This window comes from Myotis lucifugus, unplaced genomic scaffold, assembly GCF_000147115.1.
Source record: "Myotis lucifugus unplaced genomic scaffold, Myoluc2.0 scaffold_140, whole genome shotgun sequence".
Taxonomy (NCBI): Eukaryota; Metazoa; Chordata; class Mammalia; order Chiroptera; family Vespertilionidae; genus Myotis; species Myotis lucifugus.
The window spans coordinates 1,755,519-1,772,303 of NW_005871188.1; the positions used below are offsets into that span (position 1 = coordinate 1,755,519).

The 16,785-nt window shown below is 38.6% G+C and overlaps 1 pseudogene; it reads right to left on the reverse strand.

Annotated features, from left to right (window-relative positions):
- Window positions 1-259: 259 nt before the first annotated feature.
- Window positions 260-1,222, reverse strand: LOC102441953 (annotated as a pseudogene).
- Window positions 1,223-16,785: the final 15,563 nt, after the last annotated feature.

Below are 16,785 nucleotides of genomic sequence, written 5' to 3' on the forward strand. Positions count from 1 at the left end.
AATGTCTTGTGCTTATTGCTCTGTGAAAACAAATCCTAATGATATGGGGGTGGGGGGGAATTAAAAAAAAAAAGGCTGGGGAACTTTGATTCTACTAAAGCTATTTTTTATGGGGTTTTTTCCTTATTTTTTCTTTCTTTTTTTTTTTTTTTTTTTTTTTTTTAACAGATCCTGCCTCAGGTTTATTTGTACAAATCACACAGAAGGAAACCAGCCCCATGCAGGCAGCAGCCCAGGAATCACACCAGTCCTTCCATCTTCACTCACATGGCAGAGAGAGGCTTCTATGTAGAGCCTGCATGGGGGCTTGGGCACCTTTGGGAGCCTGAGCCTGAGCCTGAGCCTGAGCCAGAGCTGCAGCTGCAACCCAGGACTTGGTTTGAGCCTTGGCCTTGGCCTTTGGCTGGCAGAGCCGAGACCCTTGGCAATGCTGACCCCACGCTTGGGGTCAGTGATGTAAGCAAGTTGACTGAGCTTGTGGCTGCCACCCTTTGAGATCTTGGTCTTGACCTCCTTGGGCTTTCCAAGGGCCTTGATAGCCTCAGTACATGCACTCATGGCCTTGGCCTTGTTGCCCTGCATCTTCTTCTGGCCTTTCTTGTGCTTCTTGGCAAAGCACATGCTCCTCAGGACCGTGGGATCTACCCCTTAAGAGATTCATATCGCCTGGCCGGCGTGGCTCAGTGGTTGAGCATTGACCCATGAACTATGAGGTCATGGTTGGATTCCCAGTCAGGGCACATGCCCAGGTTGTGCTAGATCCCCAGTAGGGGGTGTGCAGAGGCAGCCAATGGATGTTTCTCTCTCATCATTGATGTTTCTATCTCTCTCTCTCCCTTCCTCTGAAATCAATAAAAAATATATTAAAAAAATAATTCCTGCCCTAACCGGTTTGACTCAGTGGATGGAGCGTCAGCCTGCGGACTCAAGGGACCCAGGTTCAATTCTGGTCAAGGGCATGTACCTTGGTTGTGGGCACATCCCCAGTGGGGAGTGTGCAGGAGGCAGCTGATCGATGTTTTTCTCTCATCGACATTTCTAACTCTCTATCCCTCTCCCTTCCTCTCTGTAAAAGAATCAATAAAATATATATATTTTTAAAAAGTTAATTCTTCTTTTTAAAAAGAAGAGGTTCATATCTTTGTGATTGAGGTTTCTTGATGCCATTTCTGTGCCATTTTCGGGATTGGTTGTGCATGGTGTGGTTCTTGGACTCTGCCATATCTGCACCAAAGACTGTGACTCCCAGAGCCTCTTTTATTTCTATGCTAGAGGCCGATGCATGAAATCCATGCAAGAGTAGGCTTTCCTTCCCCCAGCTGTCGGCACTAGTTTCCCTGGTACCTGGGACTGGGCTTCCCTCGTAGCCCAGGCTTTGTCTGGAAAGTCGTCTGGAAGGACATCGGGAAGGATGTCTGGTCTAATTAGCATATTACATTTTTATTATTATAGATTAAATTTAAAATTTTAGATTAAGCTGACTTGTAATGAATTCAGAATCAAGGAGTGTTAATGTAAAAGGCTTTTGTGGCACTGATTTTTTTCTAAGTTATCATCCTGTGGTTTGCTGACTTAACTGTAGAAACATGGATAAAAACTCCCTATTATGCAACAAACCACTTCCGTTGTCTATTTATTTATCTGCATTGTTTTAGCTAAACCTTTCTTCACTTGCAGTGTCATGTAATTGCAACTGTCGGACTTCATGGAGCATAAATATCACAGATATGGAAAATCATGGACTTGACCAGATTTAGAGGTTAGAATCCTGTATTAGAATACCTCAGTAGGGTGGTAGAAAGGATTACCTATATTAATATATGTAAAGCACTTAAAAGAGTTCCAAGCAAATATTAAGTGCTTTTAAAGTGTTTATTTTTATTATTGTTATTATTCTTAAACCCCCACAATGTTGGCAAGTATACTTAGTCCAGCCTTCTGCATTCAAAGGCTTCAACTCAGTTCAACCTGAAGAATAAGAAAATGAAACCTCTATTCTAATAGGAACATAAGAACTTAGATTTGGAAAGAAACCCAAATGTATGCTGCTCAAAATATTGTCGGCAGAGGCTGCAGTTGTTTGAAGATCTGACTGGGGCTGAAGATCCAGTTCCAACTTGATTCACTCAAGTGACTGCCAAGTTCCTACCTCACAGACCCCTTACTCAAGTACACTGTTGTGTCCCCATGACACAGACCCTGGCTTCCACCAGAGTGCGTGATCCCAGGGAGAGCAAGGCAGCAATAGCAATATACCTAAGAGGTGGTCATTGTGATTCTGTTTGAACATTTCCAGTGATGAAGAGCTTACCACCGCTAAGGAAATTTCATTTCAGGGTCAGATAGCTTGTGCTGTGTATAGAATTGAAATTTACCCTTCTGTAAATTCCACACGTTGGTGCTAGTGGTGGGTCCGTAAAGCAGTACTTTTCTGATCTCTTGGGCAGTAGTGCTTCAGGAGCCATTAAAATGTTTGATTCAAATCTTATTTTTTAATTTACTTTTTATTTTTTAATTTTATTTTATTGTTTAAAGTATTACAGATAGTAGTACATATGTCTCCTTTTTTTTCCCCATTGACCTTCCCCTGGCCTTACCTACCCCCCGGCACATGCCCTCCCCCTCCCCCCCACCCTGCAGTGTCTTGCATCCATTGGTTATGCTTATATGCATGCATATAAGTCCTATGATTGATATCTTACCCCCCCCCAACACTCCCCACCCTCCCCACTGTAATTTGACAGTCTGTTCAATGCTTCTCTGCCTCTGTATCTATCTTTTTGTTCATCGGTTATAATGCTTTTTATTATCCATAAATGAGTGGGAGCATGTGGTGTTTTTCTTTCACTGCCTGGCTTATTTCATTTAGCATAATGCTCTCCAGTTCCATCCATGCTGCTGCAAATGGTAAGAATTCCTTCTTTTTCATAGCAGCGTAGTATTCCATTGCATAGATGTACCAGTGTTTTCTAATCCACTCATCTCTTGATCGGCATTTAAGCTGTTTCCAAATCTTAGCTATTGTAAATTGTGCTGCTATGAACACAGGGGTGCATATATCCTTTCTGATTGGTGTTTCTGTTTTCTTGGGATATATTCTTAGAAGCGGTATTACTGGGTCAAATGGCAGTTCCATTTTTAAATTTTTTAGGAAATACCATACTGTTTTTCACAATGGCTGCACCAGTCTGCATTCCCACCAACAGTGAAGGAGGGTTCCTTTTTCTCCGCATCCTCTCCAGTACTTGTCATTTGTTTCAAATCTTATTTTTTAAATACATTTTTTAATTACTGGTAGTTGTGAAAACTGAAATTAAAAAAATAAATAAGAGGATGTAATATCCTTGGGAAGATTGCTTAGCTTTTCTAATTCTCAGCTTTTTAATCTCTAAAATAGATAATTAGTAAATGAATAAATCACACTTAATAAATATTGTTTGCCTCTTTAAAATTATCATTGCATTATTGGCATTTTGATAAAGCTTCCTTACAGCTCTGTGATTCTATCTTGTTCTTGCTGCAGACAGTTCTCAGCTATCTTCTTCCTTAACCCAGTGAAGGACTTCTTCCAAGGGTTTAAACCCCAAACTTGGCCTTGTGATAAACTAAGCATGAGCTTTCCTGGGTCCACATCTTCTTCAAGATAATCCATCAAGACTGAGGACTCAACTTCAGCAGCTGCAGTGCCTGAATATCTTCTAAGACAGGTGTTCACATGCCGCTGCCCTCCTGGTGCGGGGAGCCACTGGAGCTCTGCTAACACCAGTGCTGAGAGGCTTTCCATGGCTCTGTGACCCCGTGTGACTGCTGCTCTCTGCAAAGCCTGCCATTCCTGCACAGTCCCAGCTACCAGACTCTCCAAAGAATCCCGTGGCCTCAGAATAGGAAGAAACACATCACAGCAGATTTCTACTTTGGGGGTAATGCTTGTTTTATGTTAATCCAGCTTTGCTGAGGCTGGAAACCTGGAGATTATGGAGACCTGGTAGCACTCAGTCCTCAATTCAGAAAACTATCTTTTGTTTCTCCTGCTTACCACTCAGTTCCCCTGAATAGGAGGAAATTTGTCTGAGCTTGGCTAAAATGATACCCTCTTTGGCTGACTGTCCTGTAAATATCTGTGGAGCATATTTTAAACTAGTTTTTAAAATTATAAATGTAATATATGTTCATACTAACATTTTTTCAAACATTACTAGTATAGGTATAGAACATAATTTATACATACCTAACCACTATCACCCCAATTCCATTGCCCATTTGATAGATTTTTATACATTGTTGCAGAAATTTCATGCTCATATATATATATAACTATGCATCTATACCTACTTTTATAAGAAAACCGAGGAAATCTTCTTATAAACATATAAATGTGTGTTTCACATACTTTATTGTATATTTGGGGAATTTTACCATAACAGCACATATAGGTTGCTTCCTTCTTTTCAATGGTTCTATAGCATTTCAGTAAGTTAAAAATTTTATTTAACCAGTACCTTAGCAATGATTATTGATATTTTTGTTGTGGTTATCCTGAACTGTGGTAACTAGCCTCAAAAGATGGCCTCCAGTGAGTCGCCTCTCCTGGCATTCATGCCCTTGTGTATTCCCTTCTCTCTGTGCATTGCTCTGACCTGTGTAAATGACAATATTGTGGCAATGGGTATATGTCTTCCAGGTCTAGGTCATACAACCATTGGTCTCTGCCTTGCTCTCCCTGGGATCACTCACTCTGGTGGAAGCCAATTACCATGTCATGGGGACACAACAGTGTACTTGAGTGAGAGGTCTGTGAAATAAGGAACTTGTCACTTGAGTGAGTCACATTGGAACTGGAACTTCAGCCCCAGTCAGATCTTCAAACAACTGCAGCCTCTGCCAACAACCTTGACTGCAGCTTCAGGACACACCCACTCAGCTAAGCTGTTTTCTAACTCCTTGAAACACAGAAACTGCATGAAATAAGCTTTATTATGACTTTAAAGTTTTAAGTTTTGGGGTAATTTCTTAAGCAGCAATTGATAACTTCTAAAATAATTCCACAATAATCACCCATGTCTGCTCACTTTTGTGAGATTATGAAAGTCCATAAAACAAGTTCCTGAATTGAAAAGAGTATTAATTTTAAATTTCACTTAATAATGTCAAATTTAATTTAACAATGTCCCACAGTAAATGAATGAGCTTCCCTACATCCACCTCAACTTTGTACCTCACTCCAAATTTTTGCTATTTTATAGATTTAAAAATATTTCTTTTTCAATTTGGATTTCTTCTTTATGCATGAGGTTGAGCATTTTTCCCCATATATTTACTGGCCAGTAATATGTATATTTCTATCAATTAATATCTTTTACTCAACTTTACACTAAATTGCTTCCTTTTTCCCTTTTAATTTGTTAGAAGTTTTTATATAAGAAAAATAGCTCTGAAAAATATGTACATGTGTTTCACCATTTTAAAATTTTATTTTAATATTATTTATGTTTTTTTTCAGAGTAGAAAATTTTTACCTTTTGTAGAAAACTGAATTTTAAGAGTATGTTGGATTCTATAAAAAGCTCTCTGTACCACCTCTAAAATTATTAAAAGAAAAACTCTCATAATATCTCCTGGTTCATTTCTTATGTATTTTTTCCGACCAGCAGTGGTGACTGGAAAATTGGCTCTCAAAAACAGAAACAAAAGCCCTGATTTGCAGTATTTGCCCATTTCTGAAGTGTAATCACTCCCACCATGTCCAATTGCAAGCTACCAATGTGGCTTCACTGAACACAGAGCCAGCTAGGAAAGGATGTGCACAGTTGGCTCTTGCCAGCTGGCTCGCACCAGCTCTAGCACATCAATGCACCAGAACTGTGTTCTGACGTAGGGAGAGAGAGATGCAGCTTTTTAAATGGCTTTTCCCCAGATATGGCAAATCCATTTTTTTTAATACTGAAGCACTCAACTTTATCACATTCACTGGTTATCTATCTATACCAGCACACAAACAGTTTCCATTCCTTTTAATATCTGACAAGGCTATCCTCTCCAATAGCCTTTTTTTCCAGAGTTTTCCCTGGCTCTGTTCACAGATTGCTTGTACAAATGTGCCCTTGATTGAGAAGGATCTAGAGCTTTAAGCCTATAAATGTGCACAACTAAAAGTATACTCTCTTAATGCTTACGTGATCATGTTCCTGGCGAGAATGCTTTTTGGTGAATGCTTTCCTCAGGCACCAATACTCAGTTGGATAAAAACAATTGAACATATAACTGGGCCATATTTTGCTAATATTTTTATATAAATGATGTTAATGCTGACTGTACATTTTAGGTGTGTGTCAAACTTTCATATTTGTACTAAAGAATGCAAGCAAGTTGTTCATGCCCTTCAAAACTTCTCATTCCTTTTAATGGGAGTAGACTGTAATGTAAGTTATTTTAAAGAACCATTTGTGAATATTTATTATTGTAAATTGGATTTTTCTCAATCCATTAAATGAAATAAAAATAGATTGCATGCTGCCAGTTGAGGTAGATGCTAAGGTGTATCTAACACTATAACTTTCATTAAAATATCAAAATTTTCTAATATAAATGTATATAAATTACTTAAGGTATTGTGTATATAAGTGCAACATAGGTTTCCACTGTTAAAAATGTTTGAAATCTACTGAGCTGAGTTTTCACAAAAGTGTGCGGAAGGGTGCGGCAGAAAGAGGTGCCTCTCTAGCACATTTAAAAAGTTGTTAGTTTCTCATTAGTTCTTCAGTTCCCCATGAACAACACCCCATCTGCCTCAGGTGCTAAATTTCATCATCTTCTGTGCTTTTTTCCTTGCCTTAGCATTTTTAAATTATTGTCATTTTTAGTTATAGTTTACATTGATTGTTATTCTAGTTTCCATTCCCTTCCCCACTCCCCCATCAAAAACTGACCTCACAGTATGAAGATAGTGGTTGTCAGGGGTTTGGGTAAAGGGGGAGAGGAATAGGTAGAGTACAGAGGATTCCTAGTGCAGTGAAACTGCTCTGTATGACATTATAATGGTGGATACATGTCATCATACATTTGTTCCAACCCATAACATACAACACCAAAAGTGAACCCTAATGTAAACTATAGATTTTGGATGACAATGATGCATTAATTCTGTTGTGAATGTACCACTGTGATGGGGGACGTTGAACATGGAGGAGGGTGTGTGGGGGGAGTAGGGTGGGGGAGTATATGGGAAATCGCTGTGCCTTCCACTCAATTTTGCTGTGAACCTAAACTGCTCTAAAAAATAAAGTCTATTTAAAAATAAAAATCTCAGAACCTTTGTGATATTAATGTGCAAATGACCAGTGAAAGATATAGGTGCTCCCTCTCCCAAGGGCCTTTGGGCTATAAAGCTGATGGGCTAAAGCTGTGGTTCTGGCTCAGGTGGATGTGAGAGTTGATGGACATCACAGCCTTCCCATGAATCATAAGGAGGAGAGAGGAGCAGAGAAGAAAGGCAAGAGCCAAAACGAAAGAGCAGAATTGAGGGCACAAGATTTGTGTTCTGGTGATGACTCAGTCACTTCCCAGCTGAGTGATCTTGAGAACTCCCTGAAACTAATTTTTCTCACCTGAACAACAAGTCTGAAACAGAGCATTCTATCAGTGCTTATGAAGATACATTGAGATAGTACGTGAGGACATGCTTCATTAATTGACGTAACACTAAAATGTTGACTGTCCCAAACGACACAGATGTGTGTTTAGACTCCACAATGACAGTGGGAGCAATCTCCCTGGATTCCATCGGGTTTACTGTCCTCCATTAACCAAGTGTCTCTACTTTCTCATCTCTAAAATTGGGATAACAGTATTTATTTTTCTGGGTTGTTGTAAGGATTCAAGTAGATATGCTTGTAACATATTTTTAAAAGTGTCTGTTGCTCACCACTCCCACCCCGGTAAGTAGTCAAGAAGAGTTATTTCCTTTCCAAATCCACAGAAAAGACAATAAATAGTGTCTGACCCTAATAGTGTCAGCTCCATCCTAACTCATGCCCTACTGTCCCAGGAAAAAAAGGAACCCTGACTTTCCCATGGGCATTTATCACTTTCTACCTCCCTCTGCTCATGGTTCCCATTGCTCACTCCTCAACCCTTTGGGTGAGTATGTGGCTTTTGTCCCCATCCTTTTACTAAAATTATATTTGTTTTAGAGGAAGTGAATTTATAAAGCGTTCTTTGGACAGTGAAAAGTGAAGTGATGGATTTAGAAAGGGAGCACATTTTTAAAACATAGAACAGCAATCAATTCTATTTTAACTTGCAGTATATAGTTAAGAGGATCAGTGTAGCTGAGAACTAGAATAATCCTGATTGTAGGTTACTGTTGATATATTTCTGAAAGAGATGTTTGTTCTTCTTTTCTTCATGTTTGCATTTTCAGTTGCCACCCATCTTCTTGGGTAGAAATAACCCCCTTCTACCAAGCTGCTGGGAGCAGGGAGGTTCTGAACCTCGCGTGTAATTGCTTTCCTCAGGTTAGTAAAGAGATCAGTCACCAAGTCACCCTTTGCGCTCCAGGGATGGCTGCCACCTCTCATTTTCACAAGAAATGGTAAAGCAAATGAGTCAGCTTTGAGGGCCCTTCAAGAATGGCACGCGATGCTCAGGCTAACCTCAGTCTTATCTGTAACTAAAGAGATTTCACAGAAAGCCCTTAGAAACCCTTCTTCCAGCAATTCAGGCACACATCTGGCTTCCTTCTTTTTTATTCAATTCGCCTCTTATTGGGCTTTCTAGATTTCAGTTAAATTTTTAAAAAATCAAAGTATGATTTTTAGTTAAAAAAAAAAAAGCAGTGATATAGTAGCATGTGATCTTCCCCTTCAGGTAAGATTCTGCATAATTATGTGTAAATAAATGGTATTTGGGATAATGGGAGAGGGAGGGTGTGTCTATTCTCCTAATCATTTGTCACCTGCTAGTCAACAGTATTAGAAAGATCTTTTTGCTTATGCTGCATTGTTGGTTTCCTTTTGTTCCTGTGATAAATTGTGTTTCAGTGATGGCTTTGATAACTGGTACCGTGTTTTTCTGCTCTGTTGTTTTCCTAATGACATTTTTTTAAAATCACTATTTTTGTGTTAAGTACTTGGAATAATACGTACAATAAAATGATTCTTAAATAATAGGAGAAAAACAAAATATGTGACCGAGAAATTCTGAATGAAACCCAAATCTAAGCTACTTTTAAAATCAGTTTTGTAAATAATCACCTGTTTATAAAGGAGGTGGTAATTTCTTGGTGGGGGGGAGAGGGTTTGGGTTCTTCTGAAGTTTTATTATTTTTTCCGTATGTGTATCTTCTAGAAATAAAGCAAATCAATAACATTTTGAAATTGTTTATTCGCTAATCATTGACTCCATGAGCATTTTTTCTTGTTTGCAAGAATTCAGTGTATTATCATCACACTGGGTAAAGTGAGGCTGTGGAGATAAGGACTTTGGGCAGCAAAAGAGCTAAAGTTGGTGCAAAAGAAAACTTTGATAAGAGAGAAACTGATTTAGCCCAATACATAGGATAGAAAAAGTCAGCTATTTGGCCAAAGTAGAGTTTAAGGGAATAGGTAGGACTTCAGTAAGAATGTGTACTTTTGTCTATGTATTCACATTTGTTGCAATCACTCAGATCAAAGGGTTTGGATTAGAGAACATCATGCTTCTGTATTTGAGTAAATCAACAGCATTGATTAAAATGTTATAAGATTATAAGAAATACCAAACTTGTCCATATCTATGATCCACCCACCCTAATCCTACCTGTTTCAGACTGATTAAGGGTACTATTTGTAGTGCCCTGCTGGTTGCCCTCCAGACAACTTCTAAAGTTTAGAAAGATCTTATAAACAATGCTGATAACTGTGCCTGGCAAATATTTGGCTTGGTAATGATTAATATTTGTTGAATAAATGATGAGCCAACCATCATGTAATTACCTACACTCCCTTGAAGCTAATCGTAATTTGTGTTACCAACTGTATATGACAAGTTTTTTTTTGTTTTGTTTTAAGTGTCTTGCATTATCTTAAAAATCACCCGTCTTCAGCATTCAGAAAGATGGGCTTGTTTGTTTTTTCCAACTCTGCTATTCCAGGATTTGATTTGATTTGATTAGTCTTGAAGCATAAAGCAGACAAGAAATGATATATCCCCTAGTTGTTACACTCTCTGCCTCAGCTGAACCCCAGAAGTGGAAGAATTCTGACTTAGGTTGTAAACAACAAACCCGTAAGTAAACAAACTGTTTATCAGGGTATTTAGAGCATGGCCTACTTGAAGGATAAATGTTAATTACTTATGACTACTTCTTAACACCAGGGATGTTACAAGATTAACAGAAGCAGATAAGAAAGAGAAGCATGATTTATAAGTAAAGCTGGCAGAAGGTTAATTACAGGGGAGTGAGCTATTATTATGTGGTAATAATTTATTGCAATAGATCCTGACAATGCTTTTATAGTATATATTAATAGCATTTTGAGAGGCCTGCAGGGGCTACAGCAGGAAGAAAGCAAAGGCTAATTCCTTTAGCCAACAGAGAATTTATTGACAGAGACACATTCACTACCATATTTTACAATTTCCAAGAACTGGAAAGGGTTGATTAGTCACATCTGCTGTGAATGCAGGAGTGAATATTAGAAGACTTTGCCATATATTTGTTATTCTAGGTTAGATGCTGCAGAGAATTTGGCTTATTCTTTGGAGTAGAAATTCAATTAAGAGTATAGCTCCAACTACAAGGTTTTAATGAAGAAATATACCGGATAAAGCAGGACACAGTATAATATCCTCAGATTGAAGTAGCTCTATGTTACAACTGCCTGAGTTTGGCCCCAGTGGGCTTCTGAAACAATACTGTGAGTTTATGAGAGGGCTATAGAGTGACTTCCCTCCAGTTCTGAATGTAGGAGTTTGCTCATGGGTTAAGTATATTTACACTGAGTGTATCCAAAGAATAACCAGCCTCTCATGTATTTAATTACAAACAATAACAAATATCAAACTTTTAGAACCTTTTTTGAGGGGAGGGGTGCAACCTTTTAATCTCCGGAAGGAGTGCATATTCAGGGACTAAGGAATCATTTTAGATTTGTATACTTAAACCTATACCACACCAAAAACTGCATTGCTTTGAGAGTGGTAAAATAATTTTCCTCGGCTGGTTTCTCCTCAGTGAGGATCCATTTTCAATAGATTGGGGCCGTTAAGAGAATTACTTCAGGAAATACTTCAAAATGCCTTGTATCGGCTTCAAGCGTATTTATTCCCTCTCTCTCCCTGTGGGGTTGCTTTAGGCTGGCAGCCCTCTCTAGAGACAGTTTAGGGAGCTGGCAACTGTTCCATCTCCTCTTCCTTTTGGAAATAAATACAAGCTTTGTTGTTACCAACCCCAGGCTATTACACTGTCCCATGTGATGGTTAAAAAAGTGATCTATTTTTATTGTTTATTTTGGTTTGTTTGTTTGTTAATCCTAACCCAAAGATATTTCCCATTGATTTTTAGAGTGAGTGGAAGGGAGGGAGAGAGACAAATATCACTGAGAGAGAGACACATTGATTGGTTGCCTCGGGCATGCTTTCTGACCAGGGCCAGAATCGAGCCTGCAACCTAGGTACATGTTCCTGACTGGAATCAAACCCGGGACCCTTCAGTCTGCAGGCCGATGCTCCATCCACTGAGCCTAACCCACCTGGGCTGAAAGTAATCTAATGAATCTCTTTTGCACACAGACAGCACAGCTTTTTGTCATAACAAGTAGCATTTCATAAGAAAGATGGTGGAAGTTTAACCTTCTAATACCAACACAATCTGTAGGGTGAGCTTGGGCATTAGATGTAATTTTTCTTCTTGCTATAGGTTCATTATAAGAAATCTGTGACTAGAAAAATTTTGAGGGACAAAGAAAGTGAGACTATGATTCTTACTTAGTACATATATGCTCTTTAAAAAAAAGTTTTCTATGAGGGCCACTGTCACAGGTGCTACTATCCTTTAATGTGGGATTGGGTGTGAGGGGAATGAAATAAAAAACAATCCATTTCTTGCATGCAACATACACTTGATTTTCTAGATAAATATTTTTAGTGACCACCGGAAGATACAGAAGATACCATTTCTGATTCAGTGGTCGGCAAACTCATTAGTCAACAGAGCCAAATATCAACAGTACAACGATTGAAATTTCTTTTGAGAGCCAGATTTTTTAAACTTAAACTATATAGGTAGGTACACTGTTATTAACTTAATTAGGGTACTCCTAAGGCTTAGGAAGAGCCACACTCAAGGGGCCAAAAGCCGCATGTGGCTCGAGAGCTGCAATTTGCCGACCACGGTCACAATTAAGAGGTCATGTTATAAGAAAACATGTTACAAGAAAACATTTTGTATTTAGAAAATAAATTGCATTTTCAATAAAATGGACTTTCCCCTCCCTCAAGCAACATCTTCTTTCTGTTAGTCATGAATAGGCAAAGAGTTTGAATATTGAGAAATTTTCATTGGAAAAAAAATAAGAAATATAGTTTGAATTTGAGAAATTATTGGGAAAGAGAGAGAGAGAGAAAATGAGAGAGAACTAAATCAAGGATGCTAACAAGCTATTAAAGAATCTTGGTATTAGAGGAAAAAAATATATGGTGAAGTAAAAAAAAAAAGGCATAAGTTTTGGAATTATATAGGCCAGGGTTTAATTGGCATCAGAGTTTCATTTTTAGTTCAGTTCATTAAGAATTATGTGAAATCTCATTTCTTTGAATCCTATTGTTTCCATCTAGAAAATGAAGTTGTTTCTCAACTATCATTCATCAAGCTCTTCATATGTACCAAATACTGTGGCACAAATTTCTTAAACTCCCACTTCAATTAAATAGAGCTGCCACTGTCTAGGGCAGTGATGGCGAACCTATGACACGCGTGTCAGAGGTGACACGCGAACTCATTTTTTTGGTTGATTTTTCTTTGTTAAATGGCATTTAAATATATAAAATAAATATCAAAAATATAAGTCTTTGTTTTACTATGGTTGCAAATATCAAAAAATTTCTATATGTGACACGGCACCAGAATTAAGTTAGGGTTTTTCAAAATGCTGACATGCCGAGCTCAAAAGGTTCGCCATCACTGGTCTAGGGTATAACTGTCCCCAGTTCACAGAGAGAAATAGATTCAGGAGAGTTAAGGAACTTTTTCACTCCCCATAGACAATAATGGCATATTCAGGTCTGTGTTTTTTAGCCACATTGCTATACTATCCAGCCAGTGGTAGAGCTACATCATAATGAAAATTACAAACCAATGATTTAAACATTTTATATATAGTGTTTAAGTTAGCTGTGTTCTTCTCAGGCAGTGCTAGAAAGAGACTATTAACTGGTGTAGTGTTTTCCATAGTCTTTATGTAGTTTATCTCCCAATCAATTATTTGACCCATAATACTATTTGGACTTCCTCTCAAAAGTGTAGAATATATAGGCTTGGAGTTTGTTGCTGGGGTCCAGCCCCGGCGGTCCAGGGGTTCCCAAAGGTGTGGACGGCGTCGGCGAAGAATGAAAGACACGGAGACAGCGTTCAGATGAACAGCATAGTCAGGTTCTTCTTTATTGCCCTGTTACCACTGTATTTAAACTATTTGATTCTATAAGCATGCCTCTGTACTTACATCATGATATGTTTGGGGTCCTCCTTTGACCTTTTACAGTTTCTTGTTTTATGTTTACAGTTTCTTACCTGACCTTTGCTAAAAATCTTATTTCTATTTAGCTCTGCTGATTTTAATCTTATCTATTGTCTATGTTTCTACATTCTATTCTAAAGGTTAGTCTCTCTGTTCCATTATAAGGGCTAGTTTGTTATTTCTATTCTAAGGTTACTATTCTATTGCTCTACTGTTACGCTATAAGGAAAAAACTGACGGAGGTTTTCCTATTCTATGGCCTAAGTAAAGGTTATGTTGCTTAAGCGTGATTGTTCTTAGCTATGGTGATTAACTACCTGCCTGGCACTTAGTTTAAGTCTTTCTGCTTGCATAGCTCGCATAAGATTTTTAGATAAGGAGCCTGCCTGCATTGTTTGCAGCGGTATTTCTTTAACTGTTTGATAGTTGTCCTTTTAGCCTTACTGGTGGTCTTCCTTGGGACTGCCCTGCGTCCTGCGTCGGCGGGTTTTTAGGGGTATAGGCTTTGGTACTTTCTCTGGTGAGTAGACCCCTGGGGATGTGGGCCTAGCAAGTCCTAAATTTATTGCTAACATTCTTAGTCTAAGTTCCTCATAAGTGGTACATGGTATTTCTGTAACACTAGGGGGTTTTACTGATTTATTCCCTTCCCTAGTCCCGTTAATCCCTAACTCTAGGGAAACATTCCCAGCTGGGGAAACAACCTTTCCTGGGGAGGTGGCCCTGGTAAGAACACATAGCGCTAAGAAGGGGAGCAAACATATTAAAAACAGTATGCCATATACCCCAGGTCCCTTGGAACATATGCTGTGCAGATGTTTCTTCCCTGAAGTGACTGTGTCAAGCAGCAAGGATGGAACGGCTTCCGGCAGTTTGTGAAAAGACATAATAGTCTGGTAATAACTGGAAAGAGTTTTGATTATCACGTTTATAATTGAGAATCACTATTTTTTAAAATGCAAATCATATTGGATTTACATTAAGAAAAGTCTGCCATTTAAATAGGAAATTAATGTCACAGAGATAAAGAGCTGAATAGGAATGGAGTAAAAGTTACTGCTTCACTTATTTCTCTAATCCTAATACAGCTAGAATTACCTAAATAAAGTATGTATCTGTCTAGTTTTTCCAACCCTACTTATTGAAGACACTGTCATAGATTAATTTTTTACTCCTCTGTCATAGATTAATTGTCCATGTAAGCAAGGGTTTATTTCTGGGCTTTCTATTCTGTTCCATTGATTTATGTGTCTGTTTTTATGCCCAGTACCATGCTGTTTCGATTGCTATTACTTTGTAATCTAGTTTGAAATCCAGGCATATGCTACATCCAATTTTGTCCTTTCTTAAGATTTCTGGGGCTATTCGGGATGTTTTGTGGTTCTGTGTAAGTTTTAGGATTACTTTTAGGATTCTGAGAAGAATGTCATTGGTATTTGGATAGGCTTTCCATTAAACCTGTAGATTGCTTTGGGTAGTATGGACATTTTTACAATATTATTCCTTCCAATCCTTGAGCACTGCATATCCTTCCACTTATTTGCATCCTCTTCAATTTCTTTCTTTAGTGTCTTAGTTTTTAGAGTACAAGTCTTTCACCTCCTTGGTTAAATTTGTTCCTAGGTATTTTATTCTTTTCGATGCTAATGTAAACAAGATTGCTTTCTTAATTTCTACTTCTCATCATTCATTTTAGTGATAGAAACATAATGAATTTCTGTATGTTAATTTTTTTGTCCTGCTACTTTACCGAATTCACTTTTTACAACAGAATGGACTTAGAGGGTATTATGCTAAGTGAAATAAGTCAGACAGAGAAAGACAAACACATATAATTTCACTTATATGTAGAATCCCAAAAGAAAACAAACAAATAAAACAAAACAAAAACATTCTCATGAAATAGAGATCAAACTGATGGTTGCCAGAGGGGAGAGGTATGGGGATATGGGTGAAAAAGGCGAAGAGGAATATCCTATATAATAAAAGCCTAATATGCTAAGTGTCCTGTTGACAGGTCGGCCATTCAACCAATCAAAGCCTAATATGCTAATGATATGCTAAGGCCACTCAACCGCTTGCTATGATGTGCACTGACCATCGGGGGCAGACAGTCAACCAGTTGACCAGTTGCTATGACGTGCACTGACTACCAGGGGGCAGACGCTCTGACTGGTAGGTTAGCTTGCTGCTGGGGTCAGGCTGATCAGTACTGAGCGAGATGGGCCAGACACACCCTGGAGCCCTCCCACAGTCTCTCCATAGCTGGCCAACCTCCCATGTCCCTCCCCGGCCCTGATCGTGCACCGGTGGGTCCCTTTGGCCTGGCCTGCATACTCTTGCAATCCAGAACACCTCAGGGGATGTCAGGGAGCCGGTTTCAGCCCGATCCCACAGACCAAGCTGAGGGACCCCACTGGTGCATGAATTCGTGCACTGGGCCCCGAGTTGTGTGATAACTTCACATGGCATGGTGACAGATGATTACTAGATTTACTATGGTAATCACATCATAAGATATATATGTTGCATCACTATGTTGTACACCTGAAATTAAGATAATATTATATACCAAGTATACTTAAATTTTATAAAAAGTTAAAGGACAGTGACAAGATTACTGTTCCTAAATGAAGTGTAAATGGTATAGGGTTCTAGACCCCCATAGTTACAACATAATAAAAGCAAAGGAAGAGAAAATACAAGGCTTGAATATTTGACATTTGTAAATATTTTTCATATACATTTTAGCCAGTAGTGTGATATTTCTAGCACATTCAGTTTAGTTCAACAACCATGTGTGCCTGATTTGAAACAAGAATATAGACATACAACAACAAAGACACAGTTCTCCCTCTCTCTGCCAGGGAGATCTCTCCCTAGTCCATCAGATGACTCCATATGCAGGGTCATTAGCTTCTGTGCTACAGGAGAGCATGGGGAGACTGGGCTCTTGTTTGAATGCTGGAGTAGTCAACCCCTCATGACCATTTAAAAAATTTAAATATATAACAGTTCTGAAAATGTTAGTCTTAAGGAGTCAGGTATCTGTACAGGTAATAAGAAGGCCAAC